The sequence below is a fragment of the Magnolia sinica genome, chromosome 11 (assembly GCF_029962835.1).
Source record: "Magnolia sinica isolate HGM2019 chromosome 11, MsV1, whole genome shotgun sequence".
In the NCBI taxonomy this organism is placed as follows: Eukaryota; Viridiplantae; Streptophyta; class Magnoliopsida; order Magnoliales; family Magnoliaceae; genus Magnolia; species Magnolia sinica.
Window position 1 is genome coordinate 19,780,118 of NC_080583.1, and position 9,595 is coordinate 19,789,712.

Sequence of the window (9,595 nt, forward strand, 5' to 3'; positions counted from 1 at the left end):
ATATGAAATATCTTTCCACCAAAATATAAGTCACTGGTGGCCTTAAACTGGTTCCGTAAATTCGTTGTCACACTATCATTTGCAAATGCATTGTCTAAAGTTATTAAGGAGATTTTCTTTTCAATGCCCCACTCCACAAGTCATTTGTATATGCAGTCTGAAATCATCAATCCAGTGTGAGGAGATGCAAGATAACAAAAGTTTAGGATTCTCCTGCAAAGCCTCCATTCAGCATCAACGTAGTAGGCAGTTAACGACATATACCCCTTTCGCTGATTGGATGTTGTACACAAATCTAATGTCACGCTAATTCGAAAAATTAATTCCAATTGTCCTTTCAACTTGAGCTTCTCGCTTTCATACATATTTATACACACTCTCTTTATTGTTGTACGGGAGACCTTCTCGTATCTGGGGTTAAGGCCTCTAGCTAATTCGATAAAAGAATGACTCTCTACTATCTGAAATGGTCTTTCATTAGCAATAATAAATTTGGTCATCGACTCATTCATATGGTCTTTATTATACTTGTAGGTGGACAATGTACCTTGCGATAAACCTACTAAAGATTGGGTAAATGAAAGTGTATGTTACCCTGAGGTCTGAGTTTTCGTTTTTTTATGACACTTCATACTGTGTTTCTTCAGAGTTGTGGTTGACTCATCTGCTTGTTTAGCATATTGAGTCTTACAGTACCTGCATTGTATCTTCATTGTGCTGTTTTTCAGGGTTCATTTTTCAAAATCTTCTCATACTACCGATCTTTTTTTTCTTTTTTTTTTTAGCTTTTTCTGTAATTTGTGACTGTGATGTATTAATATCAATGGGCACCTCTTCATTTTGTAGATATAATTCTTCATCTTCCAAGATTATCGACGATGTAACTGACAAATCGCCCAAGGTATTAGAAAGACCCTTACTAGCCATCTAATAGTTGAAAGATACTAAATCATATTAGCATTAATAATCTAATGCCTTAAAGATTTATACTAAATCCTAAATTAGTCACCCATCAAAGGTTGGATAAATTGTAATACTTTCGTATTCCTATTTAAACGCCCACGCCGAAAATTCGGCGGCATCTCCCCATGTCTCTCTAGATAAGTTGATCTTTCATTACATTCTGATATCAAATATCTAAGCAATGTAAAGATATTTGACATTAGAAATGAAAAGGAAGAAACATGTCCAGAAAGATATGAGGAGATGGAGCGCAGATCAATCATGAACATTTGAATAAGTTATATGAAAGCATACTATCCATCTAACATTGAATTATCTAAAATGGGATAATTTAAGTGATTTTTATGCCACCAAAAACAAACTATATCTATATATGGCCACATAGAAATATTCAAATGAGCAACTAATTATCTAACTCACAAGTAACAATAATAAGCTAAGTAAAAAAATAATGTAATACATGTTAAGCTAACTATATAATGCACAAAAATAAATAAGCAAAAAGGCAATGTAATACAAACACATTAAGCTAACTATCTAATGCACAATTAAGAACTAAGAAGCTAAGCAATAAGCAATGTAAATGGTAATTCCAAAAAATTAACTACTAGGATTTAAGGTTTAGGGATTAGGTTTAGGGTTAAGGGTTAGTGACTTAAGGTTAGGGTTAAGTTAAGGTTAGGGTTTAGGGTTTAGGGTTAGGGTTAGGGTTAAGGGTTTATGGTTTAGGTTTAGGTTTAGGGTTTAAGGTTTAGGGTTAGGGTTAAGGGTCTAGGGGTTGAGTTAGGGTTAGGGTTAAGGGTTTATGGTTTAGGGTTTAGGTTATGATTAGGGTTAGGGTTAAGGGTTTAAGATTTAGGGTTAGGGTTTAGGGTTTAGGGTTTAGGGTTTGGGGTTAAGGTTAGGGTTAAGGGTTTATGGTTTAGGATTTATAGTTAGTGTTAGGGTTAGGGTTAGGTTTAGGGTTTGAGGTTTGGGTTAGGATTAGGGTTTGGGTTTAGGGTTAGCTCGGTCGGACTACCAACAAGCTTGGCTAGACCACCATCTTGGAGGGATGCTGCACCCAAGCCAGGGCAGACCACCAACGAGCTCGGCCGGACCATCAGCCTGGTGGGACGCTGCACCTGAGGTCCAGAGCTAGGGCAGACCACCAGCCTGGCAGGGTGTTGCATCCGAGGTCCTAAGCTAGGGTGGGCCACCAACGAGCTTAGCTAGACCACCAGCCTAGTGGGACGATGCACCTAAGGTCCCAAGCCAAGGCGGGCCACCTTCGAGCTCAGCCGTACCACCGCACCGCACCCAAGCCTCCTTAGACGACCACTAACAAGCCAGGGTGGACCATAGAAAAAAATAAAATTAATAAAATTTAAATTTAAAAATTAAAATTACTCGGTGTTATCATGCTGGGTTGTTGCTGCCGAATGGGTGAAGGGGTTCTGATCGGGTGCTAGGCTGCTGGCTGGCCTGGGTTGGGCTTCTGTTTGGGTTTTGATTGGGTTTGGGGCGACGCGAGTAAGGTTAAGGTAGAGGGGTGAAAGTGAAAGTAAAATATATATATATATTTATATTACCCAATTCCAGATCGAGTCGGGTTTTGGATCGGTTCGGGTCTGACTGGATCAAGTTTCAGTTTGAGTCGGGTCGAGTTACTATGTAACCCGAACTTGACTCGATCAGGATTCAGATTTGGCTTTGTCTACTCGATCTGAACCCGACTTTGGTATTCGGTTAGGGTCGAGTCGGACGAGTCAGATCCGTCGAGTCGAGTCGAGTCCTGCCTAGCTCTACCCATCATAACCGTTTTCTATTGTCTTCACCTCCATCACTGTTTCAACTTTGGAGAGTTCCATTTACTCAATAGAGAGAAGCTTGTAGAGTCAATCACTAAAAAAATCTCCCTACGACCACATCAATAAGGGATATCTTCCAGGAGAGATGATCACATCAGGATATTGGTCATCTTCCTTTTAAGCTATTTTTTTTATCACTCCAGGCTATATTCTCCAAGAGGGTGTATACGGTAGGGTGTAAGTTCTCCAGTTTGTTCCAAACCCTAAAGTCTACATCTTACAGGATTTACCGTTGTTTCTAGCTATTTTGCAAGTAAATCTTAATGATATATTGTCATATTGTGGACATTAAGGGCAAATTCTCTAAGGGTACGGGAGATCTACTCTCTTCTTTCTACTGGTTGCCTCGCTCGAGGGCTTTTGTGATGGGATAAAAGTGTTATATTTGACCATAGTTACCACTAACCAGTTGTTATGATTCTCCAATAGGTTAGACCCCATAAAAACACTTAAGATTGAGGACCCGAAGATCCTTAACCCTAAGATGACTCGTGAGTTTACGTTCTAAAGATTCCAAGTAAGGGACCACAGTTGTAGAGAGGGAAAGTATTAGGCACCCACTCTGGCCGTACAGATGTACTGTCTTTACTTCATAATATCTAACTAATTTCTAAAGAATAATGGTAGTTTTCGAGTGTAAAAAATGATACTAGTGATTGATCGATCCAAATTTTCGATGGGTAGAATCCGACTATACCGGCAAGTTACAGAGCATACATTTGAAACAATCAAGTGTAAAGTGCAAAGTATATATGTACGGGATGCTTGATGTTACATGGATACTTATGATAAAATGATGACCAACTAGCTAAGGTTTCTGGTAGACCTGTTGCGATTATACTGGTAGGTCTTAGAGCATACGCCCATCAGTCAGATACAATGGAAAACGATGGAATGCAATGTATATGCTAAAACGATGGGTAACTAGCTAAGGTTTCTGATGGGCAAGATTTGATTATATCGGCAAATCTCATGGCATACACCTGCTAGTCAGTTGCGTGAAAATGATGAAAATACACTATAATACTGATGTATATGAGGAGTAGGGGAGTTGAGAAGGGAGTGAATGTTACATGATGTTAATGCACTGATTTGATAAAACTGATAGATGCTTGAATAGTTAGATGAACGGTAGTGTCGCAAGGCTAGATAGGGTGGTTCAAATTTAAACTCAAGTAGTTCAGGAGGCTTGGACTTTGGTTAGGCTAGGCAAGATCAGACCTGGGCTCTTTCTCTCTCACTCTCCTTGGTGGAAGGATGGCTTCCTGATGGGTATGCTCTCTTGAAATGAGAAGGGATACTCTCTGAGTTTTATGGATCTTGGGTGCATGAAATAAGAAGGGGAGGGGGCTATTTATGGTCTCCTAATCCGATTTTCTGGTAATTCTTGGTGATCTTAGGGGTAAAAAGTGGTGGATGGTTAGGATTGGAGATTGCCACATGGCATCATCTCATATGTTTGATAATGTGATAAAAGGGTAATTTTGGGCAAGGAATTGGGCATCGGAGTAATTAATGCACTTCAACTGCACACTTGAGGTTCAAAAAAGATGAGTTTCACATGATTGAGGGACGTTGCCCCAAAGAGGGGGAGTGTCACATGGCCAGTATCAGCCTACCTACCGTCGGTCCTCACTCTGACTCCCTGCTTTGACAAGCAACATCCTCCAAGCATGAGAGGCTCTATTGTGAGGATTGTTTCTTTGAGGTTTCAACCATTTCTCTGATTGAGCTTGGTTTTGGGCTTGGGTTCGGGCTTAGCTAGGTGAGTTGACTAGGTTGTGGGGCAAGGTAGGCTGACCGGGTGAGATGACTCAGTAAGTTGATTGGGTGAATTGACTCGCCAAGTTGACTAGGTTTTGGCTTCCTAGGGTTTAAGATTAGGCTGACCGGGTTGACTGGGTTTATTGGGTTTACTGGGTTGAATAGACTGGGTTTAGGGTTTATAACTGGGGTTCCTAGGGTTTAGGCTTTTAGGGTTAGGGTTTAGGATTGGGGTTCGGTTGTCCAACCATCCGTTCAAACTCAATCATCTTATCAGGCCGAGGTGGGGTTTCTATACGTATCCACTCCAAATTTTGCTACTTCTCACTATCGACACCATACATGACTAATGCATGTCTATCTTGTGGTAAGTATTACTCATGACTTTCCTTCATTGTCATAAAATGAATGCTTAAAAATACCCTCATTTGGTGGTGAAGATCTACACCATTTCTCATATAGTAGTTCTCTGGGGTAAGATATACAGACCCGACTTCATCTTTTCCAAGGGTAATATTTTAAATTGATGTAGTTCCTTTCTTATGTTTATGGGAGATGCATTCTCCTCAAGATTTTTTTCATTATATTATACATATTGTTGATCATTTATGTATTTGCTTCAGATTAGAAGAAGTTCCATGTTAAGGAAGCAGATAAGATCCTTCAAACGAAGCTCTTTTTAATTAGTTCTAATGTGAATGTTCTCTGTAAACTCTCCATGTATGATGTATGTCATTATCTCGTTTATGTCGATAAAATGTATACGGCTTGGGAACGAGATATTCCATACCATACAATCGAGAGAAAATGACTCAGGAATTGTTGTTTATGTTAGAAAATGAATATAATGGTTGTAATTGTCAGAAGTATGATTATAAGAAGGCTTAAAATATGAAATGCATCATATGCATTAGTGGTATGGATAACCATACACCGGATTATGTACGATACATAACATGTCCTAATATATCTTAGATCTGTAATTTTACATTATTTTGCATATATTCAATATGCTTCCTAACAAGAGGTCGGATGATACTGCAATGCAGACACCACTCACTGCTTGTACATAATCATGGAAAAATCAATCCATTCCACAACTTCATTTCTTCTACAAGTGTGTGAATGGTTCCATCTCACCATGTAATGATTTTTCGCTAATTTGGTTGTAAACAACATTACCGATAAATCTAAAGTTTATTTTTATACTTCTTTGATATATTCTCGGTACCATAGAGCCTACTTCTTAGTCGATTTGCCATATAAATTGGGTAACTTATGCAAATATAGTTGTTTTCTCCATAATATTTTTTTTCTCACTCTCATCTCTTACGCTAGCCCTGTATAATTATACATTACATACACCTTTAAAAAAGAGCCCAAATCGACAGTGTCGATGTTTTCAGTTATAATATTGTAATTAATCCTAAAAACTCATCACTAAATATAATAATTGACATTTAGATAGTGCAATTGTCCTATAGAGATGTATTCATATAATGGGGAAAGTAGCGGAAAAAACTAATCAAGTAGTGATTGGAGTGACAATGAAATAGTTGTTGCAATCGTCGTAATTGTAGCATTTGCATTTGTATGTGTAGTGGAAGATGCCGAATATTATTGGCGGTATTGTATAAAGGCATCACTAAGGGTGGTGAGATTGAGAGGAATACATTCATTAATGGAGTTATAAAGAATAACGATATTGACTATCTTGCATAGTTAAGAATGTGTAGAGATAACTTCTTCGAACCATGTTCATTAATGAGGGATCAAAATCTTATATCCGATACAAGGAGGTGCAGTTTATATGAACAAGTAGTAATGATCCTACATAATATCCATCATAATGTACATAATTGTGTCATTGGTCATCAATTTTCTCGATTTGAAGAGATCGTGAGCCGACATTTCAATAGAGTACTTGATGTTGTAATTAATCTTTATCCATAATACATGAAGCTCCCTAGGCTACATAGTCTAAAAGAAATATCTGACAATCTAATGTGAAGTCTATACTTCCAAGTAATATATTTTACAAAACTTATTACTATGAATCATGCCACTCTTTCGCAAAGTAACGGCTGAACTGAAAAACATTTTATTGTGGGATTGTATTGGGGCCCTAGATGACACCTACGTCCGGCCTATTTGACTAAGGAAGCAACCGCACCTTTCCGTAATAGAAAATATTTTTTTGTCATAAAATGTTAAGGCAACTTGTACATTTTATATGAAATTCGTATATGTCCTCACTGGATGTGATAGCTCTGCATCTGATGCGCGTGTTTTGCAAAATGCATTATCCCGTCGCTAGATTGTTTCATTGTTCCTAATGGTAAACATTCAATGGTACAAATATTTATAAGATAGGAGATTGTCATATCATTGTAACTTAATGATGCATTGCATTGTGTGGGAAAAATATTATGTGGTTGATGTAGGATAGGCGCATACTCATGTATTTATGGTATCATACAAATGGGTTTGATACCATTTGAATGGGTTTCATACAAGAATGAAGCCTGCTAATAAAAAAGAATTATTCAACTATCGTCATGTCCAATTAAAGAATGTCATCGAGCGTTGTTTCAAAAATTTGAATGACTGATTTCATATTCTACACAAAGCACTACAATTCAAGTTTATTACTCAAATGAAGATTGTTATAGCTTGCTGTGTAATACATAATTTCATCCATGTCTGCGATGAAGATGGATTAACTGAAGTAGCTGAGGACAATGGAAATAGTACTGGGGACGTTACGCTGTCTCCTATAAAGGTTACTAATGCTGAGGAAGATCATGCATTATCATGCGTGACAAACTAGGCAAGAGATGGTTGTACGAGAAAGAGAGATGAGATTGCAGAGACGATGTGAAATGTTAGCCTTCCATGGACTCGGCAATGTTTTTAAAGAAAAATATTGTTGTTGTAATGAGATAATGATTGCATCGGCATAGGTGTTTTTAAACTTTTTTCTTATTTTTTCTAGCCATGTATGTTTTAGGTACTTGTGTGGAATTATTATGGTAATTAACTTTGCATTGTTTAATACCTTGTACATAATTTCACAACTTGAGTTGGTTTGGTCCTATATTACTGCCTCTATTTCAATTACTCTCCCGTTTCCATTGGCTATTAATGATGCGTGGGTCACATGAATTTTCTCCAAAGCAGTTTGAAGGTATACATTTGTAAGAATGAAAGGCCGTTGCCTGCAAATGGTGCAGGCTCACCAAGTAAGAGCCCAACATCACCAAATCACAAAGTCCTTGCACCAACAAAGAAAGGTTCATCTCCCCCACACAAAGGTCTATCACCAACGAAGTATGGTGGTAAGAAAATTTCTTGGATTCAGTGGACCAATCCAATAGACAATACTCTGTTTTATGCATTAGTGGAGCAAGTGAATCTTGGTCGCAAGAGTGATATTGGTTTTAAACTAAAAGCTTACAAGGCAACAATCATGGAGATCCATGATAGATGTGGAATAATCTTGGAAAATCATAACATTTCCAACCGTCTGTGCACTTTAAAAATGTTGTACTGGGTAATTAAAGATATGTTGAATGTGAGTGGTTTTGGATGGGACCTTGATAAGAAAATGGTCATTGCTTCAAACGAAGTTTGAGATGGTTACATTGCGGTAAGAAAATATGAATTTTTTTTATTCCCAAACTTACAGGTATTACGCTATGCTATTTTGGTTTAAAATTAGTCTCACTAAAAAGGTTCATGTTTTCTCTATCTTTACAGTCCCAACCATGCATTGAGAGAGTTCATGGGAAGCACATTAAAAGATATGATGAATTGACCTTTATTATTGACAATGAATTTGCACATGGTTCATTTGCTAATATGGCATACTCGTCACCCATCTCGGGAAGACGACGCCCACGACATGAACTGCATTCGGATGAGGACTCGGAAGAACGGGGATCTAAAACTGTTCGGCTATTATCGGACGATGATGATGATGATGGGCAAAGTGGTGCTTAGATTCACTAGGGTGAAGACTCCGATCATTGGTCAAAGCGTTACAACAAGAGCCCTCTGGAGACAATAACTAAGTTTAAAAACACTCGCTCTGCAACAAGCGACATGACTCGATAGAGGAAGAGTATGCCAAGTGATTATATTAGTGACTGGATGGGGAAGATGGCTGAAGTGGTCAAGTCCCTGATGATTACAATGTCACAGGAAAAAAGCATGAGCCGTCTGCAACGCTTGTTGGGGATTCTCAAATAACTTGAAAGACTTAACCATGAAGACCAACTTTGGGCCGCGTTGGTTTTACAAACTAATATACTTAGTGCAGGATTTTTATTTTTTATTTTTTAATATAAGTCACGAGAGGAGAAATGAGTGGATAAATAAACATGTCCTCGAATGGAGTGGCCTCAATTGAATCATGAGTGGCTTTTTGGCTCTTCAATGGATGATGATGATACTTTATCTTTTTTAGTTTATATGGTTTTAGGGGGCTTGAAACTTAACATGCTTTATGTGCACCTTATAATATGCTGATAATACATGTTCTTTTTGGGTTGATGGTTATACCATCAGAAACTGAAGTGCTATTTATTTGCACGTGTTAGGATATAGAAAGTAATTGTTGTGATATATTCGCATGCAGGTGCAAGATAAGTACGACTGCCTAAAAGAATGAGCATGTGGACTTTGAAAAGGGGTAGCCGAACTTCGCCTTATATATATATATATATATATATATATATATAGGTTTACATGCTATGCATGCGTGACAATGAATTGTCATTCTAATAGAACTACAACATGCTTTTTTCTATATCATGCTTATTATATTTTAAACATGTAGTCATGATATATTGTGTGGTGATAAGTAATTCATGTTTTGTAGTATACTTCTACTTTATATTCACCCGAATAATGAAGCTTTATTACTTGTATAAAAAGAATGTACTAAGGATTGTTTCACGACAAGATTGATCACCTGTATCATTTGATTTTATGAAGCTTTTCGGTAGGTGTAAAAT